A 25,419-nucleotide genomic window follows, 5' to 3' on the forward strand; every position below is an offset into this window, starting at 1 on the left:
CCATACATAATATACTATTATACCCGGATATCTGGTGGATAGTCCAGCGAGGGTGTTCTGTAGCTTGTATCTCCTGCAGGATAGTCGTGGCTACCATATATAACATACTATTATACTCTGATATCTGGTGGATAGTCCAGTGAAGATGTCCTGTATCAGGGATCACCTGCAGGATAGTCGTGGCTACCATATATAACATACTATTATACCCTGATATCTAGTGGATAGTCCAGTTAAGATGTTCTGTATCTTGTTTCTCCTGCATGATAGTCGTGGCTGCCATATATAACATACTATTATACCCTGATATCTGGTGGATAGTCCAGTGAAGATGTCCTGTATCAGGGATCACCTGCAGGATAGTCGTGGCTACCATATTTAACATACTATTATACCCTGATATCTAGTGGATAGTCCAGTTAAGATGTTCTGTTTCTTGTATCTCCTGCTGGATAGTCATGGCTGCCATATATAACATACTATTATACCATGATATCTGGTGGATAGTCCAGTGAAGGTGTCCTGTATCTTGTTTCTCCTGCCGGATAGTCGTGGCTACCATATATAACATACTATTATACTCTGATATCTGGTGGATAGTCCAGTGAGGATGTCCTGAATCTGGTATCTCCTACAGGATAGTCATGGCTTCCATATATAACATACTATTATACTCTGATATCTGATGGATAGTCCAGTGAAGATGTCCTGTATCTGGTATCTCCTGCAAGATAGTCATGGCTACCATATATAACATACTATTATACTCTGATATCTGGTGGATAGTCCAGTGAATATGCACTGTATCTTGTATCTCCTGCAGGATAGTCATGGCTACCATATATAACATATTATTATACTTTGATATCTGGTGGATAGTCCAGTGAGGATGTTCTGTATCTTGTATCTCCTGCAGGATAGTCATGGCTACCATATATAACATACTATTATACTCTGATATCTGGTGGATAGTCCAGTTAAGATGTTCTGTGTGTTGTATCTCCTGCAGGATAGTCATGGCTGCCATATATAACATACTATTATACCCTGATATCTGGTGGATAGTCCAGTAAAGATGTCCTGTATCAGGGATCACCTGCACGATAGTCATGGCTACTATATATAACATACTATTATACTCTGATATCTGGTGGATAGTCGATTGAAGATGTCCTGTATCTTGTATCTCCTGCAGGATAACATACTATTAGACCCTGATATCTGGTGGATAGTCCAGTGAAGATGTCCTGCTGTATCTGGTATCTCTTGCAGGATAGTCATGGCTAACATATATAACATCTACTATATAATTGTCTAAGGGTCACTTCCGTCTTTCCTTCTTTCTTTCTTTCTGTCTGTCACGGATATTCATTGGTCGCGGCCTCTGTCTCCTTACTCCCCGCAGTCAGTGCCCGGCGCCCGCATACTCCCCTCCGGTCACCGCTCACACAGGGTTAATGCCGGCGGTAACGGACTGCGTTATGCCACGGGTAAAGCACTCCGTAAGTGCTGCTATTAACCCTGTGTGTCCCCAATTTTTTACTATTGATGCTGCCTATGCGACATCAATAGTAAAAAAATGTAATGTTAAAAATAAAAAATAAAAAAAAAACCTGCTATACTCACCCTCCGTAGTCCGCCAAGCTGCTCGCGCTGGCCGCCATCTTCCTTTCCCGGCGATGCATTGCGAAATTACCCAGATGACTTAGCGGTCATCGGCGGAGCTTCAATGGATCCCAGGGGGTGAGTATATAACTATTTTTTATTTTAATTATTTTTTTAACAGGGCTATGGTGCCCACACTGCTGTATACTATGTGGGCTGTGTTAGATACCGCGTGGCTGCTATATACTACATAGGCAGTGTTATATACTATGTGGGCTGTGTACTGCGTGAGCTGTGCTATATATTACGTGGCTGCTATATACTGCGTGGGCAATGTTATGTAGTACGTGGCTGCTATATACTGCGTGGGCAGTGTTATATACTACGTGGCTGCTATATACTGCGTGGGCAGTGTTATATAGTACGTGGCTGCTATATACTGCGTGGGCAATGTTATATACTACGTGGCTGCTATATACTACGTGGGTAATGTTTTATAGTTCGTGGCTGCTATATACTGCGTGGGCAGTGTTATATACTACGCGGCTGCTACATACTGTGTGGACTGTGTTATATACTACGTGGCTGCTATATACTGCGTGGGCAGTGTTATATACTACGTGGCTGCTAAATACTGCGTCGGCTGTTATATACTATGTGGGTGCTATATACTGCGTGGGCAATGTTATTTACTATGTGGCTGCTATATACTGCGTGGGCAGTGTTATATACTACGTGGCTGCTATATACTGCGTGGGCTGTGTTATATACTACGTGGCTGCTATATACTGCGTGGGCACTGTTATATACTACGTGGCTGCTATATACTGCGTGGGCAGTGTTATATACTACGTGGCTGCTATATACTGCGTGGGCTGTGTTATATACTACGTGGCTGCTATATACTGCGTGGGCAATGTTATATACTACGTGGCTGCTATATACTGTGTGAGCTGTGTTATATACTACGTGGCTGCTATATACTGCGTGGGCAGTGTTATATACTACGTGGCTGCTAAATACTGCGTCGGCTGTTATATACTATGTGGGTGCTATATAGTGCGTGGGCAATGTTGTATAGTACGTGGCTGCTATATACTGCATGGGCAGTGTTATATACTACGTGGCTGCTATATACTGTGTGGGCTGTGTTATATTCTACGTGGCTGCTATATGCTGCGTGGGCAGTGTTATATACTACGTGGCTGCTAAATACTGCGTCGGCTGTTATATACTATGTGGGTGCTATATACTGCGTGGGCAATGTTATTTACTACGTGGCTGCTATATACTGCGTGGGCTGTGTTATATACTACGTGGCTGCTATATACTGCGTGGGCTGTTATATACTACGTGGCTGCTATATACTGCGTGGGCAATGTTATATACTACGTGGCTGCTATATACTGTGTGGGCTGTGTTATATACTACGTGGCTGCTATATGCTGCGTGGGCAGTGTTATATCCCACGTGGCTGCTAAATACTGCGTCGGCTGTTATATACTATGTGGGTGCTATATACTGCGTGGGCAATGTTATTTACTACGTGGCTGCTATATACTGCGTGGGCTGTGTTATATACTACGTGGCTGCTATATACTGCGTGGGCTGTTATATACTACGTGGCTGCTATATACTGCGTGGGCAATGTTATTTACTACATGGCTGCTATATACTGCGTGGGCAGTGTTATTTACTACGTGGCTGCTATATACTGCGTGGGCAGTGTTATATACTACGTGGCTGCTATATACTGCGTGGGTTGTGTTATATGCTACATGGCTGCTATATACTGCGTGGGCACTGTTATATACTACGTGGCTGCTATATACTGCGTGGGCAGTGTTATATACTATGTGGCTGCTATATACTGCGTGGGCAGTGTTATATACTACGTGGCTGCTATATACTGCGTGGGCTGTGTTATATACTATTTGGGCTATGTTATATACTGCATGGCCACTGTTATATATTGCGTGGCCTGTATTAACACATCGGGTATTCTACAATATGTATGTATATAGCAGCCACATAGTATATAGCACAGACCACGTAGTATTTGTCTGCTATATACTACATGGCTCCTATATACTACGTGGCCCGTGCTATATACTATGTGGCTGCTAAATACATACATAAATAAATATTCTACAATACCCGATGCGTTAGAATCGGGCCACCATCTAGTACTATTATACTCTGATATCTGGTGGATAGTCCAGTGAAGATATTCTGTATCTTGTATCTCCTGCAGGATAGTTGTGGCGAACATATATAACATTCTATTATACCCTGATATCTGGTGGATAGTCCAGTGAAGATGTCCTGTATCTGGTATCTCCTGCAGAATAGTCATGGCTAACATGTATAACATACTATTGTCACGATTCACAGGAAGGATAACTTTATCATCCCCACCGCTCACACCAATATTTCATGAACCGGGGTTGCTTGGTTGCCCACTTCCCAGTTCCAGTTTAGAACTTGCAGCTCTCTGGCACCCCCCTTACCCTCAGGTTAGACAGGGTACTGCACCTAGGATAATTAGTCACCTTACTTTGTACTGGCTAATGGGGACACTACAGGGAGGGCGAAATAACTACTCCCACTCAGGCGGGAACAATAATTATCAATGCCTTCCGTCGCTACAAGATCTCCCAAATGCACAGGACAAATCAGCTACCCCCAGCTCCGATTCCTTAATTAATAACGGGTCTGGAGCCAACCCAAATTAGTAGCGTAATTCACTTTGGAGTACGTGACAGTACGTTATAGAGCAAGGAGAATCGAAACAAGTAATTTTATATATTTTGCTCCAAAAAGGAAGGCAGTGTTTGCAAAAGGGTAAAATAATATTATAAAAGAAGACAAGTGTTACCTCTCCTCTTCCTCCGGGCTCCCTGCTTGCTGCCGCCGGTACTGGGTCCACTGCCACCCACGCCACTTCTTCCTCTGTTCTTCGGTCTCCTGTCCGCGCTCTGTCCGGTGTCGGTGCGGCTGTCCCAGCGCGCTCCTTCCCTGCCGTCGGCCATGCGCTCCTATGGTTTGCGCAGGTGCCTTAGGGCTTGACCGCTTGTGCCCTCCTCACTTTTCCCTCTTCTGCGTGACCTGACCTGGCAGTCTTCCTGTCCAATAGAGGACAAGCATCAGGTATTTCAGGCCGCCCTCCCTTGCTATTGTAGGGCCTCCTTATTGCCGCTTTCTTCGCTTTCTGGTTAACCCTTGTTGTCCTCCCTTTCTTCCAGATCCTGCACCCGTCCTGTGTTTACCTGGTTCCTGCCTTCAGTTCATTTTTTCACCTTCTCATCCGCTCTCCTCAGCCTATTACCGGTTCCTGTACCCCAGTCGTCTCTTCCATTTCCCCTTTCTCTGTTTCTCCTCACTCTCTTCCTTCCTGGTTCCCTCCCTGCTTAGTTCCTTCTCCGTTTCTCTCCTTGATATCCCTGAGCCGATCCCTGGTCCTAGCATCCGTGGTTCCAGAGGACCCTGAGCTTGCTCCCAAACGATCCCTGTGTAGGGGTTTGTTTATCTGGTGCGCTCGCTTGGGGGAGGGTCGGTTCCACGGTCCAGTGGGTCCACTCTTGGAACTCGTCGCCTCTGGAGTAACAACAAGTATCGTATGTACAGTACAATTACAGATAAAAAGAGATTGTCAGGAAATAGGAAGAGTTTCTTATTACTTCAGTTACACATACAGAGCTCTCAGCTGAAGTTTCCTCTGCCTGCATGTGCCTCGGTGCGATTTCACCTTTCCTCCTCCCTCCCCCCTGCTATATAGCTGTAATGTGAGACCAATCTTCATTGGGAGTTTTATGGCCTTAAACTGAAAGTACAAGTAGAAGCACATGGAAAAACCAAGGTTTCTTTGTCCTTGCAAATGTAAATATCATAGCACCGATTGATGATAGAAGTGGGACAAATACATTTTTGACATGTGCTTCGGTAGAACTATCAGCCAGTGAGTTTTCTAGGTTCCAGAACCAGCACAATTGAGAAACAGATTACTACTTAACTGGGTCACCCAGCTACCCCATGTCTATACTTAAAGGAATCCCTTGGTCACGCTGAGCATAATGACACAGGTGTCATCTTTCTACGAGGTTATACGCCAAGATATGCAGGATGATGGTTTTTCAGATACTCAAGAGAGAGGAGTGCATTCCATAGCTCTGCCCACCCTATGAGGTTATCCAGGGGGGAGACCCTTAGTTTTGGGCAAAGGTATAAAACTCAGAGGCCCAGACAAGGTAGAGTCTTTTGCCAGGGGATTCAGCTAAGACAGGCTGTGCAATCTGACCTGAAAATAAGTGGGGAAGGTTCCCTCCCCCGCCACCACACAGCATACCATTGAATGACATGAACGAACCATAAGTTGATTTTCACCGTTAATCCCTTTTTATTTGTAATTGTTTGTACATATGATACTTGTCTTCTTTTATTATATCCTTTTACCCTTTTGTAAACACTGCCTACCTTTTTTGAGTAAAATATTGTTTTTTCAGGATAACCTTGTATGCGGCTTAATTCATACGTCCTTCACAAAGAACAACTTGCCCAATTCCAGCCTTGCTGAAGCATCCCCAGATCAAAACCTGGTTGTCTAATGGTTAGAAGGAGTCCTGGAGAGGCGTACAAGCCACAATGTCTTGCACCCACTGTGAAATTTGGTGGAGGATCGGTGATGATCTGGGGAGGCTTCAGCAAGGCTGGAATAGGGCAGGTTGTTCTTTGCGAAGGACTTACGAATCAAGTCACATACAAGTTTATCCTGGAAAAACAGTTGATTCGTTCTGCTCAGGCAATGTTCCCCAATTCTGAGGACTGGTTTTTCCAGCAGGACAATGCGCCATGCCACACAGCTAGGTCAATCAAGGTGTGGATGAAGGACCACCACATCACATCTCTGTCATGGCCAGCCCAATCTCCAGACCTGAACCCCATTGAAAATCTCTGGAATCTAATCAAGAGGAAGATGGATAGTCACAAGCCATCAAACAAAGAAGAACTGCTGACATTTTTGTACCAGGAATGGCACAAGGTCACCCAGGAGCAGTGTGATAGAGTGGTGGAAAGCTGCCAAGAGACAGGAAAGCTGGGATTAATAATCATGGTTATTCCCCAAAATATTGATTTCTGAACTGTTCCTGAGGTAAAACATTAGTATAGTTGTTTCTAAATTATTTTGAACTTGTTTTTTTTGCATTATTCGACAGTTTTTTTTTGTTATTTTGACCATTTCTCATTTTCATAAAATAAATACAAAATGTATTGCTTGGAACGTCGGAGACGTGTTGTCAGTAGTTTATAGAATAAAAGAACAATTTACATTTTACTGCTGAAAGACTTATGACCTGGGATGCAAACCCAGATTTCTGACACTACATTACATTTTCTGACACTCTGCCGCTACATTGCGATCCAAAATCCAATGATAATCTTCAGATTTTGAGATACCTCGCACACAGTCAAGGCACGCCGTGCCAGATGCAGCAAATATTTTCTTTGTAGGCGTCATTCTGATTTTGGTAAACAGTAGAATGATATGCTTTACCAAGAAGCTCTGCCTTGGTCTCTTCTGTACACAAGATGCTTTCCCAGAAGGATTTTGGCTTACTCATATACATTTTAGAAAAGCTTTTTTATGTCTCTGTTTCAGCAGTGGGGTCCTCCTTGGTATCCTGCTATAGCATATAATTTCATTCAAACGTCGACAGATAGTTCACACTGACACTGATGCACCCTGAGCCTGCAGGACAGCTTGAATTTCTTTGGAACTTGATTGGGGCTGCTTATCCACCATCTTAATTATTATACATTTCTCTATTCATCAATTTTTCTCCGCCTTCCACTTGCCGGGGGATTAGCTATCGAGCCATGGATTGTAAACTTTGTGATTATATTGCACTCTGTCGACAAAGGAACATCAAGATCTCTGGAGATGGACTTGTAGTCTTGAGATTCTTGATATTGTTCAACTATTGTTCAACTTTGGTTCTCAAGTCCTCAGACAGTTCTCTTCTATATATGTTCTCCATTCTTAGTGCGGCACACAGACACAATGCCAAGGTTGAGTCAACTTCTTCCCTTTTAATCTAGTTTCAGGTGTGATTTTCAGATTGCCCACACCTGCTACTTGCTACATTTGAGTTAGAAAGAGCATCACTTGCTTGAAACAAAGTTGTTTACTTACAGTTTTGAAAAGGTGCCAACAATTTTGTACTGCCCATTTTGGGGGTTTTGTGTGAAATTATGGTATGTCCAATTTTGCAAAAGTTTTCTAGGAGAAATACTTCATTTTCTGGAATAATTTCAAGGGTGCCAACACTTTTGACCATGATTCTATATAACATTGTGTAGACCGTGCTAGCCTCCAGACGAAGCGGTGGGCGAAACGCGCGTAGGGGCGTGTGTCTGCACCATGGAGAGGGAGAAGGGTAAGAAACCTGAGACGTAGTGTTCCTCCTGCATTTGGGAAATGTGATCACTGTATTGCTATGCTGGCTTATGATTAGCGCTAGTGCAGTGGTGGTTCACTCTAGTGATTGAAATTGTCATATGGACTAAAATTAGTTTTGACCCAGTTGTGGTAATCATGTGACCTTATCCCCTTCTTTTCTTTCCCTCTCCATGCTGTGACACGTAGCGTGTTCTTTTGGTGCACCTGCACCCAATATTCTAAGCACTCTGTAGCGGATTATTCTCTTTATATGTTTCATGAATTTGTTCTGTATGTTTTTGTATTTCATTTAATAAACTTACTTTTTTGATTAAATTAACATCTTTTATGAGCTTGTTTATACTTCAATTTCTTGTGGTTGTTATCTATATAACATTGTGTGTGGCAGCAGCCATGGGCGAGGTACTCGTTGTCCATGCCTTGCACCATAGGTGAAAATTGGGAACCTGGCTGATTGTGCATATGCTCTTACAGACTGCATGGTGCCGTTGTATTCAGCCGGCCAAGACCAGATGTAACCATGTTCAGTGAGGGAGACCATAGCTCATTAATTAATGTATTTTTATGGAAGAATAAGTTATGAGGAAATATGTATGGCAGATCATAGAAATTCATCTTCTTGGACACTTTGGTTTTGACATGGAACATCATCTTGCATTTTCCCTTCTCTTTCCTTGAGACACTCTCCCTCTCAACTTCGCTTAGCTCCTCTGTCTCAGCCTAGCACACCATTCTGTGAGTCTCCTCATCCCCACTATAGTCAAGCAAGAATGCTATACTTCCAACCGCAGTTCCGTGTACCCTTAGGGAAGTTTTCTATGTCAATATGACCACCCCTAAGCTTTCCACTTTATTGATGCCTCTGGACTATCACGCAAAGCATTTCCTCTTCCTCTCGCTTATCCTTCCTTCTCTGTCTCATCAGGCTAGCAAACAACTCCGTCCCGTCCCAGTAGGGTCCTTGCCCCATCCCTCCATACTTCTTCCTTTTCTTTCTTTTGCACTGGGCCAACTCTGGACACTACTCACTTCCTTCTCGCTGTCGCTTCTCTCGTAGGAGCTTGCTACCTACCTCTGTCATCCCTCTTGCTACAAAAGCATCCACTACATGTGATTCTGCTACTCCACCAGACCTGAGGTCTGTTACTACTGCAGGCGCATTTCTATCTGACATTCTGACAGAGAACTCACCACTGTCTTCCAACTTAGCCTCTCCCATTCTGCGCTAGTTCCCAATTATTAACCCTGTCTTTTCCTGTTAGCTACCTAGTACTGGGCAGAACACAACCCTATCGTTAACTATACAAACCATTAAACTTTCCAAACACCATAATGCATTACATCATTTCACGTATCTCCAAGGGGGAGTGTGTTTAACACCTCCACTCTACATATTCAGCTGATGCAGCACTCCTCAGCACCCCCATGTATCTGCTGGCAGGGTGTGTGGTGCCTCATGCTCAGCGTGTACATGCCTCCTACTGAAGTACCTTGCAGATAAGTCATGTTAATGTAAATGCTTGGAGTTGTGATACTGGAGTTGTGCTACTGGATGTGACCCCTACAGGGAGGTGCCCACTGCCTATTAAAGGGAATCTGTCAGCAGGTTTCTGCTACCCCAACTGAGAGCAGCGCCATCTAGGCAAAAAGCAGCTGTGCGCTTCTAGATTTACAGTGTAGCAGAGCTGAGAAATGCTCTCCGTGTACAGCGTCCATAGACAGTGAGGTGCTTAGTTGCTGGACTAGTCCAGCAATTCTAGTCTCTTAAATCCTTCATAGTTATTACACCACAACATCCACTATGCCAAGTAACACATCCCTGAAGTGTGGATTTCAGCCGCGATCTCCTACTGGCCTCGGATTACATAGCAATAAGCTGCTGACAAATTCCCATTGCACACAATGGTGTTGTGATGTCTTCAAACAACTGATCATCCAGATGCCGACAGTTGGGTTTCCAATGATCTGGTATTGATGGCCTACATGGATGAATGAATTACAAAAATTTGCCCTCAATGACAACAATGGAGCTTTGATTGTAATGGGTGGAATCTAATCACAACGTTTATTAAAAAGTTGCAGCTTTTTCATGTAGTTGAGAGACTAAGCTTCCATAATTCTGGTTCAGATTTCAAATAAATCCTGAAGCACAAATCCAGCCGAATGTTTCTGCCCAGTGTCCAGATGCTGCGGCGCGTCCTATTTTTGTAGACTAACATTTCTGCATATGAACTGTGTTCTCCATCTTTGATTCTGTTGGTGAACGCCATGTCCCCTCATTGACAAGTTTCTCTTCTGCTATTTGCCATTACAGCACTGCTGCCCCTCAAATTTATTCGTCCTTTCATTGCCAGAGAATGAAGATATCTTGAAAAATGAAAATTTTTTATTTTTAAAAATGTAGAAAATATAAATAAATCATGTATTTGGATTTTCCTTAGGAGTTTGATAATACCAAGCTTCCAGAACTGTCATGTACATTGAATATTGAGAGGGATGAAGAACCAGAGAACCCCAGAAATACAAGGTAAGTCACTATGATTGCTCATCACTAACACATATGTCAGTAAGTACACCAATATGTCAGGGAGCAGCACCGTCGCCTCCAGTCATCAGGACAATAACACAATTGACGAGTGATGTACGAGGCCACGTCTGTTTTCCTTGCGAGGCCGGTTATTGGGGGACTCGCAGTGAGCCTATAGTATATACGCCTTCGATTCCAATACATGGAGTCTATATATAACAAATAAAAACTACCTGCTGCCACTACCAGTCATTTTTACAGGCCGATTGGACACCTGACAAGTAGCATACTGTGTCAGGGGTGCAGTTTAAAGAGCAAGAGGAACAAAGCTATTACATTTTATATTTTGAATCCAAAGAGTAGGCAGTGTTTATAATAATATACACAGAGGTTACAAAATGGACACAACAATACAGTATATACAATTAATTAAAATAAAAATGATAAACAGAAGAAATGTACTAAACTTGACATCGCAGGGTTTGATCTGGCTGTTATGAAGGGGTTAGGGTTAAACTGCATCTCCCAGGACTGAGAAAGATTATAATTTGGCATTTGCTTTTACTAACACAAGCCCATAGAACTCCCTTTCAGTGACTCGCAACAGGGCTGGTCTTCTGAAAACCATGGAATGTGCCGGAGTCTTAAAAAATTAGGGGATTCACAAATTTTACTATGTCTTCACCCCTGGAGGTCCCAGGCGGGAGATATTACTGTCATATTTCCAGTCGCAATCTTACCTTTATATAGATAGGAATCATGGCATGGATAGCATCATCCATCTATGTATCCGTCGATATTTAATTTGAATGTGTTATGGTCACTGCCCTGTGACGTAACACAATGCGTTTCATTCACCATTTCGTCAAGACTCTGACAACACGACTCTCATATGTATCATATCTATGCTGTTAAAAATGTCAATATTCATAAAAATTTGAATGGAACAAAGAAGTTCAGTCAGTCTGTTTGCAGTTGTGAGACGCATGCGCTGTACTCACGTTCATGGAACGCACGGTGCCTCGCTCTCTGGTGGTCATTGGGCACATGTCTCCTCGCTTTATGGCAGTACCGCTTTTATTGACAGGAGAAAACGCCTTTATAATACAGAGAAAGAGTACATCACCGCAAAAGCGTTCACACTCTACTCCTCAGACTTTCTATGTGCGCAGTGACTGCCTATAGGCAGAAGATAAGGATGGTGGTAGTAGTAGTTGGAGCATTTAACACAGTCATGAAGCAGCCATAACAACTTGAAAGAGAAGTATTTTTAACGAGATACCACACTGTTCGATATGTGGCCTGCATTTTTTACTTTTTTAAACTAAAATAGTACCCAACTAGGGTAACAGACAGCAAATACTGTGTAAAAAAGGCCTAAAATGGGCTAACTTGGAGCACGCACATATAGGAGTCCTGTCACGGAAATTACACACTGCCAAATAGGTGGGGGTTTTTAAATGCAAAATAGTGCTGTATATAATTAGTGTTTCAGACAGCAAAAAAAGTGGTCCACACATGCAGACAAGGACCATAAATCTGTTACCCTCCACATTCTTAGGCAAGCTGGTGATTTGCTTCCATCAGATTCCAATTTTAATTACCTCTTTGCAGGAGAGAGAGAGTTGGATGGTCTCAGACCTAGACAAGTCATATAAAGGTTAATAAACAGCTTTTTGCACCATTTAATCCACGCTTCAATATTAATATAAGAACTTGATAGATTGTTCCAATTATAGTTATAGCAACATACATTAACCCCTTTCTGTCATTGGACGTACTATTCCGTCCATGTGGGGTGGGCCCTACTTCCCAAGGACGGAATATTACGTCCAGCGCGATCGGCCGCGCTCACGGGGGGAGCGCGGCCGGGTGTCAGCTATCGCAGCTGACATCCGGCACTATGTGCCAGGAGTGGTCACGGACTGCCCCCGCCACATTAACCCCCGGCACACTGCGATCAAACATGATCGCAGTGTTCCGGCGGTAAAGGGAAGCATCGCGCAGGGAGGGGGCTCCCTGCGACGATCGGTACAAGGCGATGTGCTCACCTTGTACCGAGCATCTCCTCCCTGCAAGCCCCGGATCCAAAATGGCCACATGGCTGCATCCGGGTCCTGCAGGGACCGCCAAACAAAAAGTGGAATAACATGCGATCAAAAAGATGGATATAAATAACCATGGTACCTCTGAAAACGTCATCTTGTCCCGCAAAAAACGAGCCACCATACAGCATCATCAGCGAAAAAATATAAAAGTTATAGTCCTCAGAATAAAGCGATGCAAAAATAATTATTTTCTCTATAAAATAGTTTTTATCGTATAAAAGCGCCAAAACATAAAAAAATGATATAAATAAGGTATCGCTGTAATCATACCAACCCAAAGTATAAAACTGCTTTATCCATTTTACCAAACGCGGGACGGTATAAGCGCCCCCCCCCCCCCCCAAAGAAATTCATGAATAGCTGGTTTTTGGTCATTCTGCCTCTCAAAAATTGGAATAAAAAGCAATCAAAAAATGTCACGTGCCCGAAAATATTACCAATAAAAACGTCAACTCGTCCCGCAAAAAACAAGACCCCACATGACTCTGTGGACCAAAATATGGAAAAATTATAGCACTCAAAATGTGGTAACGCAAAAAAATTTTTTTGCAATAAAAAGCGTCTTTTAGTGTGTGACGGCTGCCAATCCTAAAATCCGCTAGAAAACCAGCTATAAATAGTAAATCAGATCACCCCTTCATCACCCCCTTAGTTACGAAAATTAAAAAAATTAAAAAAATGTATTTATTTCCATTTTCCCATTAGGGTTAGGGCTAGGGTTAGGGCTAGGGCTAGGGTTAGGGTTAGGGCTAGGGCTAAAGTTAGGGTTGGGGCTAAAGTTAGGGTTAGGATTACATTTACAGTTGGGAATAGGGTTGGGATTAGGGTTAGGGGTGTGTCAGGGTTAGGGGTGTGGTTAGGGTTACAGGTGAGATTAGAGTTAGGGGTGTGTTTGGATTAGGGTTTCAGTTATAATTGGGGGGTTTCCACTGTTTAGGCACATCAGGGGCTCTCCAAATGCTACATTGCGTCCGATCTCAATTCCAGTCAATTCTGCGATGAAAAAGTAAAACAGTGCTCCTTACCTTCCAAGCTCTCCCGTGCGAACAAACAAGGGTTTACCCCAACATATGGGGTATCAGCGTACTCAGGACACATTGGACAACAACTTTTGGGGTCCAATTTCTCCTGTTACTCTTGGGAAAATACAAAACTGAGGGCTAAAAAATAATTTTTGTGTTAAAAAAAAATATTTTTTATTTTCACGGCTCTGCGTTATAAACTGTAGTGAAACACTTGGGGGTTCAAAGTTCTCACAACACATCTAGATAAGTTCCTTGGGGGTCTAGTTTCCAATATGGGGTTACTTGTGGGGGGTTTCTATGGTTTAGGTACATTAGGGACTCTGCAAATGCAACGTGACGCCTGCAGACCAATCCATCTAAGTCTGCATTCCAAATGGCGCTCCTTCCCTTCTGAGCTCTGCCATGCACCCAAACGGTGGTTCCCCCGCCACATATTGGGTATCAGCATACTCAGGACAAATTTGACAACAACTTTTGGGGTTCAATTTCCACTGTTTCCCTTAGAAAAATACAAAACTGGGGGCTAAAAAATAATTTTTGTGGAGAATAAAAGAATTTTTATTTTCACGGCTCTGCGTTATAAACTGTAGTGAAACACTTGGGGGTTCAAAGCTCTCACAACACATCTAGATGAGTTCCTTAGGGGGTCTACTTTCCAAAATGGTGTCACTTGTTGGGGGTTTCAATGTTTAGGCACATCAGTGGCTCTCCAAACGCAACATGGCATCCCATCTCAATTCCAGTCAATTTTGCGTTGAAAAGTCAAATGGCGCTCCTTCCCTTCCGAGCTCTGCCATGCGCCCAAACAGTGGTTTACCCCCACATATGGGGTATCGGCGTACTCAGGACAAATTGTACAACAACTTTTGGGGTCCATTTTCTCCTGTTACCCTTTGTAAAATAAAACAAATTGGAGCTGAAGTAAATTTTTTGTGTAAAAAAGTTAAATGTTCATTTTTATTTAAACATTCCAAAAATTCCTGTGAAACACCTGAAGGGTTAATAAACTTATTGAATGTGGTTTTGAGCACCTTGAGGGGTGCAGTTTTTAGAATGGTGTCACACTTGGGTATTTTCCATCATATAGACCCCTCAAAATGACTTCAAATGAGATTTGGTCCCTAAAAAAAAATGGTGTTGTAAAAATGAGAAATTGCTGGTCAACTTTTAACCCTTATAACTCCCTAACAAAAATTTGGGTTCCAAAATTGTGCTGATGTAAAGTAGATATGTGGAAATGTTACTTATTAAGTATTTTGTGTGACATATCTCTGTGATTTAATTGTATAAAAATTCGAAGTTGGAAAATTGCGAAATTTTCAAAATTTTTGCCAAATTTCCATTTTTTTTCACAAATAAACGCAGGTAATATCAAAGAAATGTTACCACTATCATGAAGTACAATATGTCACGAGAAAACAATGTCAGAATCACCGGGATCCGTTGAAGCATTCCAGAGTTATAACCTCATAAAGGGACAGTGGTCAGAATTGTAAAAATTGGCCTGGTCATTAACGTGCAAACAACCCTTGGGGGTAAAGGGATTAAAATTGATTAAAGGGCTCACTCACATGGATGAGTGCCATGCAATGTTTTAGCAGGTAGCACTTGGCCTGTTGTTATGCTATGGGGCACTGCAAATCTGGCATGAGAATGCAATCACAGCATGCTGGGAGTGCCTTCGATGATCGAATCACATGCACCCATACAAGTCTGTGGGTACATATGAAACATCGGACTGCACTCAGATGACAACTGAGTGCAATCCGATGTACATGCACAGAGACCGTAGAGAAGAAAGAGATATTAAATTCTCCATGTTCTCTGTACGTGTGTTGTGATTCTCTGATGCAAGACATAATCGTCCTGATTCTCTCACACAAGAGAATATATGGCATTGGGAGCGTACCCTAAGGCCGGGGTCACACTAGACCGTAATACGGACGAGTGCTATGCGATAAAAAATCGCATAGCACTCGGCCCAATGTTAATCTATGGTTCAGCTCCCATCATCCGATATTTTCTCCACCGTATTTCGGATCCGAGGGAACTCGCAGCAGGCTGCGATTGTCAGCGTATCTCGGCCGAGACTCGCCAATGCAAGTCTATGGGTGCGAGAAAAAATCGGATTACACACGGACCATGCGTGTGCATTGCGAGAAATACGCAGCGGTGTTCTATAGAACACAATTTATAGCAATAAATTATTAAAACAACCGCTGTGTTTATTTCATTAAAATACTTTTAAATCATGTGTGTGTGTGTTTTTTAACCCTTTCAAACAATTGGATTAATAATGGATAGGTGACATAATTGACACCTCTCCATTATTAATCTGGCTTAATGTCACCTTACAATAGCAAGGTGGCATTAACCCTTCATTACCCCATATCCCACCACTACACGGGAGTGGGAAGAGAGTGGCCAAGTGCCAGAATAGGCGCATCTTCCAGATGTGCCTTTTCTGGGGTGGCTGGGGGCAGATGTTTTTAGCCACGGGGGGCCAATAACCATGGACCCTCTCCTGGCTATTAATATCTGCCCTCAGTCACTGGCTTTACCACTCTGGCGGAGAAAATTGCGCGGGAGCCCACGCCAATTTTTTCTGCCATTTAACCCTTTATTTTAGCAGCTACAGCGGCCAAATTTTGCACATACACACTACTAACATTAGTAGTGTGGAATATGCAAAAAAAAGGGGGATATGAGATGGTTTACTGTATGTAAACCATGTCTCATATCCTGTCGGGTTTGTGCAGGAGAAATGAAAAGCCGGCAATTGAATTACCGGCTTTTCACAGATATCGCGCTGAATGAAATATAAATACAGAATATATATATATGTGTCTCAATGACATATATATATATACGGATGCCATACGGATGTCACACGGATCATTTGATGCGAGGAAATCGCATCCTCGCACTGCACACGGATCACTGTTTTTGAAACATTTGTGCGATTCTCGGCCGTGAAAAACGGACCGTTTTTTTATACGTTAAGTGTGTCCCCGGCCTAATAGAAAGGCAAGCAATTTTGAAATGATACCAGTATTCCTGGATGAGAGCAAAGTGATCGTGGAGAGGAGAATGAAGTCGCTATGTAGATTAGAGCAATGTGTTCATGATATGATCTTGGAGTGAGTGGAAAGTAAAATTACTTTGGAGGATAGAGCGAACTGATCATGGAGAGGAAAGCGATGTGATTGTCAGAAAGACAGCAAAATAACCATGCGGAGGAACGTTATGTGATTGTGGAGAGAAAAGAGATGTGATCATGTAGAGAGGAGAGTGATGTGATCATGTGGAAAGGAGAATGATGTGATCATGTGGAGAGGAGAATGATGTAATCATATAGAGAGGAGAATGATGTGATCATGTGGAAAGGAGAATGATGTGATCATGTGGAGAGGAGAATGATGTGATCATGTGGAGAGGAGAATGATGTGATCATGTGGAGAGGAGAATGATGTGATCATGTGGAGAGGAGAATGATGTGATCATGTGGAGAGGAGAATGATGTGATCATGTGGAGAGGAGAATGATGTGATCATGTGGAGAGGAGAATGATGTGATCATGTGGAGAGGAGAGTGATGTGATCATGTGGAAAGGAGAGTGATGTGATCATGTGGAGAGGAGAATGATGTGATCATGTGGAAAGGAGAATGAGGTGATCATGTGGAGAGGAGAATGATGTGATCATGTAGAGAGGAGAGTGATGTGATCATGTAAAGAGGAGAGTGATGTGATCATGTGGAGAGGAGAATGATGTGATCATATAGAGAGGAGAATAATGTGATCATGTGGAGAGGAGAGTGATGTGATCATGTGGAAAGGAGAGTGATGTGATCATGTGGAGAGGAGAATGATGTGATCATGTGGAAAGGAGAATGATGTGATCATGTGGAAAGGAGAATGATGTGATCATGTGGAGAGGAGAGTGATGTGATCATGTAGAGAGGAGAGTGATGTGATCATGTAGAGAGTAGAATGATGTGATCATGTGGAGAGGAGAATGATGTGATCATGTGGAGAAGAGCGATGTGATCATGTGGAGAGAATGATGTGATCATGTGGAGAAGAGCGATGTGATCATGTGGAGAGAAGTAATGTGATCATGTGGAGAGGAGAGTGATGGGATCATGTGGAGAGGAGAGCGATGTGATCATATAGAGAGGAGAGTGATGTGATTATGTGGAGAGGAGAATGATGTGATCATATAGAGAGGAGAGTGATGTGATCATGTGGAGAGGATAGCAATGTGATCATGTGGAGAGGAGAGTGATGTGATCATGTGGAGAAGAGCGATGTGTGATGCAGTGACCACTGTGGCAGCTAGGGGGCACTGTGTGTGCTCCTTGGGATGTGCATTGAGACATCTGTTGTTATGATGGTGGTGAAACTGTGATTGGCAGAATTATGAGTGGCCGATATGTGTCGCAGAGGGAGTCTGCGTGGTAAGTCTGATGCAATGTTGTTGTTCTGGGACCTGTAGTCCCTCAAGAGTGTGTATATGTATGGTGTAGTTGTAAGGGAGACTTACTAGGCTAGTTGTGTGAGATGGGCGGGACAAACTAGCCACACATCTACACTCCCACCTGTGGGAGTGGTTAAGGGTATATAATGTGACCAGGGTTTAGGTCACATGTTCCTGTGTGGTTCCTGTGTGGTTCCAGTGTTTGGACCTGAGTGGTGAAGTATGTGTTGGATTTCCTGGGAGTAGGAGTCCTGAAGAGCACATGCTAATGGTGCAAGGTCCTGGAAGCCGCTGTTGGATTTCCTGGGAGTAGGAGTCCTGAATAGCACATAGTGAGGCTTCAGACCTGGTGGCCTGGGGTGTTGGACTGATGTCCTGAATAGCACCTGGACAGGTCATATGCCTGGGGTGTTGGACCAAGGTCCTGAATAGCACCCGGACAGGTCACATGCCTGGGGTGTTAGACCAAGGTCCTGAATAGCACCTGGACAGGTCATATGCCTGGGGTGTTGGACCACGGTCCTGAATAGCACCCGGACAGGTAACATGCCTGAGGTGTTGGACCGAGGTCCTGAATAGCAGCTGGACAGGTCATATGCCTGGGGTGTTGGACGAGGTCCTGAATAGCACCTGGACAGGTCACACGTGCCGTTCCTGTGTTGGATTTCCTGGGAGTAGGAATCCAGAGGAGCAGATGCCAGTGTGTTGGACGGTCCCATGTGGGATGGACGTCCTGAATAGCACACTGGGCAACCTGTGTTGAAAGACCTGGGAGTAGGCTTCCTGAATAGCACAACCTGTGTTGGATTTCCTGGGAGTAGGAATCCTGAAGAGCACATGCCAGTGTGTTGGACGGTCCCCTGTGGGATGGACGTCCTGAATAGCACACAGTAAGACTGTGATTCTGGATGGTCTGTGTTGAGGAAGCTATCGTCCTTCGGTGGCTCTGGACTGACTGTTGTGTGCCGGCCAGGCAAGTTGGTGAACCCCGTAAAGGCAGTTTCCCCAGGAAGAGTGGACTGACAAGGAGTCAGCAGGTGGAGCAGGAGCTCCCGTCAGGTACCTATACAGACTGTTGGTGCTTGTAATGTTCTATGAACTGTGTGGTCTCCCACGGCAACTGAACGGAGTGAGGTTCGGCGTGTTTAGAGTCCGCGACCCAGTGTCATATGCGCTGTATGTGACTTGAGACATTGGTGAACTGTATGGCGTACAGACACCCATGGGAACTGGATGAAGTGAGAGGTCCAGCATGTTTAGTGTCCGTGAGTCAAAGCAGTAAAATGAAGTGTTTAAGATAAAGCAGCAAGTTAATATCACCAGTTGGTGCCTGTTGTGTTTCATGAAATGTATATAATGAACTGTGCATAACCCGGTTTATGACACTTTAATAAACCGTATAGACTGTGTTTAAGCTAAAAATCGTGCCTGACTACGTTAATCCCGTGCCAAGCGAGTATCCCCCAATACACTCAGTAAGTGCAACCTTACAGATGTGATCATGTGGAGAAGAGCGATGTGATCATGTGGAGAGGAGTGATGTGATCATGTGGAGAGGAGAGTGATGTGATCATGTGGAGAGGAGAATGATGTGATCATGTAGAGAGGAGAGTGATGTGATCATGTGGAGAGGAGAATGATGTGATCATGTAGAGAGGAGAGTGATGTGATCATGTGGAGAGGAGAATGATGTGATCATGTAGAGAGGAGAGTGATGTGATCATGTGGAGAGGAGAATGATTGATCATGTGGAAAGGAGAGTGATGTGATCATGTGGAGAGGAGAGTGATGTGATCATGTGGAAAGGAGAGTGATGTGATCATGTGGAAAGGAGAGTGATGTGATCATGTGGAAAGGAGAGTGATGTGATCATGTGGAGAGGAGAGTGATGTGATCATGTGGAGAGGAGAGTGATGTGATCATGTGGAGAGGAGTAGTGATGAGTGAGCACTAAAATGCTCGGATGCTCGGGTCGAGCAGATTGTAATACTCGGGTACTTGGCCAGAACAACGAGCCAAATGTAAGTCTATGGGAGACCCGAGTATTTTTACCGCGATCTCCCCGGGGGTCAATTTAAGGTCTAAAAACTTCTGAAAATGATGGAAACACTGCTCAAATGACACAGGGCATCATGGGGATCGCCCCTGGAAGTATTCCTAACTCCTAGTTCACAGCCTTAATCAGTTTTCTCCGAGATTCATGCCATTTTTCCCGGTGCCACAAGAAACACATGAAAACGAAACCAAAACTGGTTTTGCTTGGAAATTCGTCAAGGTACATCCTTTGCAGGTTAATGACTTGCCTGTAAGGCCAAATATTTAACCCCAGACCGAAAATTTCCTCTCCCACTTAGGCTTAGTTCAGACGCAGCATTTTTGAAGCGTTTTTCAACTTTAACATTGCTTTCAACCACTACAAATGCATTCACTGGGAAATGTCATTGTAACATGTAACACCCCTAGCTGGCCATGTGGTGTGTGACACATAAGCAGACCCATCTTGTTTCATTTACGAAGGAGGGATTCTTAAAGTCACAGAGCCTATTTTTACTGGTGCATCAGGCGGCATTAATCTTCTTAAAGGGCCATTATGAAACAGTGGGTCTCCTAAGCTGTTGTAGCCTATGCTGTGAGTGGATGGGCTGCCAAGAATTACGACGCACCACAATACCCCTGTCATAAGATGTCCAGGGGGGACTCCTGAAAAAGTGTTGCATTGAATTCAAGGCCTGCCCTGCTACCAATTCATATGCTCCCCAATAAGCCTTTGAACCGGATGGGCCCATGAAAATCCACTTCCCAATATGCATTTTGTGCTCCATACTCCTTTGTTTTATACATTGGCAGGAAGGCGAGCCCTGCTGCATAGTCATATGCACCCCATTAGGCCTTGGAACCCACATGCTGGATGGGCCCATGAAAATCCACTTCACAATATGCATTTTGTACTCTCGTACTCCTTTGCTTTACACATTGGCAGCAAGGCCAGCCCTGCTGCATAGTCATATGCACCCCATTAGGCCTTGGAACCCACATACTGGATGGGCCCAGGAAAATTCACTCGTATTTTTTAATGGTATGATGGTTCCCTCTTTGCACAATTAAGAGGAGAATTTGGCAATTTTATTTGCCATGTTTTTAACACTAAGGTTCAGATACGGCTTTAAAAAAGGCAAATACATGCAATACAACGCAATACAATGCAATTTTATTGCTAACAACAAAATTCAAGGAATAATATGATTGAATAGTGTCAGTGCGTACACTTTTGTATATGTTAACATACAAAGGTTAATAAGTACATATAAGGATTAAATAAATAAATATAGTGATTACGTATATATGAAGATTAACTACATACAGTATAGTTAGATCATCACCAAGAGGCTTTTAAACATCATCCGTCTGGAATATCAGAGAAGCAACACCAAGATAGATAAACCCCTAGAAAATAAAAGCCACAAGGATTTAGATCAAACCACCACCGGCATAGTTTCAGTAAACCTTAATGTTTTACAATGACAAAAAGCAAACAGATAGAGGCTTAGAACTGTTTGTGAAGTGAATAAACAAACATTTATCAAGATTGTGTCACTATGAGCATTTTCTGTCACATCTGTAAATGTTTTACAAGAAATGTAGCTATGTGATTGTCTGAATGCATTCGGTATACAGTATTTCAATCTTGGTTACAAATCGCCATTGTATATTTGCCATTTGTACATTTGAGGCAGCCAAAGTTATGGCTCTCGAGGAGAGAAACTAATGTAGTCGACAAAGAAATATTTTTAAATGAACTACTGAGCCAAACTAACAGCATTGCTTTATCAAATTTATATGAAGTGTATTGTGAGCAACCCAGCAACACAAAAAGGAGCTTTTCAAGGGAGCTCTTTAAGGTACACAATTGTTATGAAGTCTTTGCCAACAAGGATGGGTTTTCACAAATGTGGGGTACCTTTTTTAAAAATATACTAGTGCCATCGCAGGCCCCTTGTCCATAATTCACTGGCCTATAACAGTACAGAGCACATTCACCCTGGTGATCTAGTGGCAGTTAAAGGACACATAGCAGGAGACAGATTTTAAGAAGTAGGCCCAATGTAATGTAATGCCCAATTCCCCAATCTGGTGTCCTTTTTGGAATTATTAAAATAGTGCCATCACAGCCCCCTAGCCCAAAATTCAGTGGCCTATAAGAGTACAGAGCACGTCAACCCTGGTGATCTAGTGGCAGTTAAAGGAGACATTGCAGGAGACAGGTTAAGAAGTAGGCCCAATGTAGTGGTGTGGTGTCTGACACTTGTATTGGAGTGCATGGCCTGACAAGCAATTGCTCATGGGGGGTAAATGTTTAAAAAATATTTCATGGGGATCATAGACACCCTTGCCCAAAAATTGACTGTCTTTAGCAGCACGGAACACGTGAAGCCTGGTGATGTAGTGGTGGAGAATGATGAGAGGTGGAGGAAGGCCTCATTAAAACCTATTCCCATTGTAAAGGAGCGGGTCTCCTACACTTGTAATGCCCATAGACTAAGTGCATAGGCTGTGAAACATTTCCTCATGGGGGGTGAATTTTTAAAAAAAATTTGTTAACGGGCATCATAATTTATAAACACCTTGCAAAACTGTAAATTGGTTTCCTACATAGTTGCTGCTGGGAAGGTTCAGCTTTTTACTAAAAATATGGCGGACGAATCATTGGATAAAGTGATCAGGAAAAGGGGCATGGTGATGACAGGAATAGGAACGTATATGATTAATAACAGCGGTGGCTATGGGAGGTATGAGATCCAGGATACAGCCTACAATGATTAGTAGTTTAGCCACCACCAATTACCATAATGTGTTTCATGCCCGTCAGAAGATCTGTGTAATAGATGGGCGTGTTAGACTCGGCCTAAAAAATTCCTGTCAAAAAAATGTTGCCAAAGATGCACGTGTCTGTCTAAAGGGCAAAGTGCAACATGTTCGAGAGATGCTGAATTAGAGAAAGCAGATCAGTGTGGTAGGAAAACCAAACAAACTGATGGATGCTTGTGAAAAACAAAGTTTAAAGAGCAGTGCATCGTCCATAACTATAAACACACCCATGGCACAAGCTTCTTCATCTTCACCCATACATTTTACCAATAATATCCAAGTGTCACAGTCAACAATTATTTTTTCTAGTGTAATGAACACTGTTAAAGGAATGTACATAACCACGACTCTGGGAAACACCAGATTTCCTCTTTCCGAGATATGGACGATCATGGTATTGATGAACACTTTGAAATTTACTACATCCACACCAAGAAGATGAAGATCACAGCTGCAAGAAAGGCCAGGAATGTCTGGGAAATAATTTTATCTTGGGCAAACTTTCCCTCTTACTAAAGTTGTACCGAATGATGCATACACAGCTCTCATGTCTATTTAGCCTGAGATGGTTGAAAGATGATGTATTCTGTTTGGTCCATGTCCACTTTTTGAAAGCGAGCACAAAAGAAGGATGAATTAGAGGGAAGACATGTGATCTTGGATGGTAAGGAGGTGATGTCAGGTACAGATAGGTAGATACGCCTGTCATTGGCGTACTGATGAGATTGCAAACCGTGCCATTACATCAGCTGGCCAAGGCCGAAGGTGTAGATGGAGAAGAGTAGGGGTCCTAGAACGGAGCCTTGGGGAACATCAAAAGACCGGGGTCGAGGTGAGGAGGTGGTGTGGGAGAGGGAGACACTGAATGTCCCCGTAACAGCCTGGTTGTTTTTTAAAGACTGCCGATAACCCCAAAAAGGCCATTTGCACCACTGGCCATGCCCGCATCAGCAGGGGTAGCAAAACTCCCATCCTAACCACCACAAGCATGATCAGGCACATGGCAGGAAAGCGCCCGACTTTGTGGGTTGAACACAAGGCTCCATGAACAATGTACAGATAAGAAAAAACAATGCAGTCTTAGAATCCAATAAAAACCACTTTTATTAAGAGTAGATTAAAACACATAATGACAAAGAAAATAACACAACCAGACAAGCAGTGTGCGGTAGGGCTAGCAGATGTTACAAAAAGTGCCAAACGCAGCATACAAAACAACAGCCCAAGGGACGGTGGACCCCGCTGGTACTCCTGGTACAACTCATAGATATTGAAAAACACTAGACACTGAGCCAATAGAAAAGTACATATATATAGTGGCACCAGCACATATCTCTATAGCCCATCTGTATATATAATAGTAGTTTAACAGCAAGCATGTAAGCAGATGTAATTACATATTACCTGATGTAGTACCCAGGACCGGCGTAAGGGACACCGAACCACCCCGACGCGCGTTTCGGTAATTATACCTTCCTCAGGGGGCGCATGGCAATAACCGGGCACACAGAAACTATTTATAATGGTCCCACCATTGGTAACAAGCTGCGCCGTAATAAATGACTTCCACCCGCCCAGTGTGTCTGACCAGCTGACGACCGGAAACACGTGGGGCCCCACGTGATCCAGAAGTACGTGATCAGCACCTGGGACAGGCCGGTACAAGGCGGCGCATGCGCAGCTATGCATAGTGTGTAAAGCGGCCATATTTAAAAAGGGCAAAGCCAAGGGTCGACGTGACAGAAGAGCCAAACGAATTGCAAGGGCTGTATAACAGCGCAAAAGGTACAGAACGGCGTGTAATAATGTGGAGAAACAGATTACAACTCTTATGCGAATATAGCATGAACCCACATACCCAAAATATTACATTGATCGTTCTCTATAAAATGTGAAGTCACATATGACACCTAGTGGACAAACTACACAATGCAAGTATAATATTAGTACTGTGGTCACAGGGCATATATATACATACATGCCAAATGTAAGACGTATATGATGAAGAGGGTCCACAAAATGTTGAGTCCGTATTGCATATAACAGAATAATGGATAGTTCAAACGACGCTTCTTTCCACCTCTGGCTCCACATCTCCTCCTTCAAAGTCTTGCCAAATACATAAGACAGCCAGCATACAGTATACCAATGGAAGAATCCTAAATAGCAAGAAATAAAATAAAAAATTAAAACCAAATAAAATCAGTATGATGCGGCAAGGCACAAGATGCACAGCAGTGAGACGGCTACAGAAAAGGGGCATAACTTATATTCTCATTTAAGCCTGATGGATGTATTGTATTTAACAACCACATCCATCGCGTTTCTAATTGGCCTAGACGTTTAAAGAGAT

At 43.3% G+C, this 25,419-nt stretch overlaps 1 protein-coding gene across 4 annotated transcripts in view; it reads left to right on the plus strand.

The window, feature by feature from the left end:
• The window catches only part of LRRC4B (leucine rich repeat containing 4B), a 289,691-nt gene that overhangs the window by 215,159 nt on the left and 49,113 nt on the right, over positions 1-25,419 (plus strand). For all 4 annotated transcript variants that reach the window (XM_077249338.1, XM_077249339.1, XM_077249342.1 and 1 more), the window contains one exon: positions 10,504-10,589. The gene's annotated coding sequence lies outside the window, so the exon portion shown is untranslated. The remainder of the gene's footprint in view (positions 1-10,503; positions 10,590-25,419) is intronic.

The sequence above is a fragment of the Ranitomeya variabilis genome, chromosome 4, assembly GCF_051348905.1.
Source record: "Ranitomeya variabilis isolate aRanVar5 chromosome 4, aRanVar5.hap1, whole genome shotgun sequence".
Classification (NCBI taxonomy): domain Eukaryota; kingdom Metazoa; phylum Chordata; class Amphibia; order Anura; family Dendrobatidae; genus Ranitomeya; species Ranitomeya variabilis.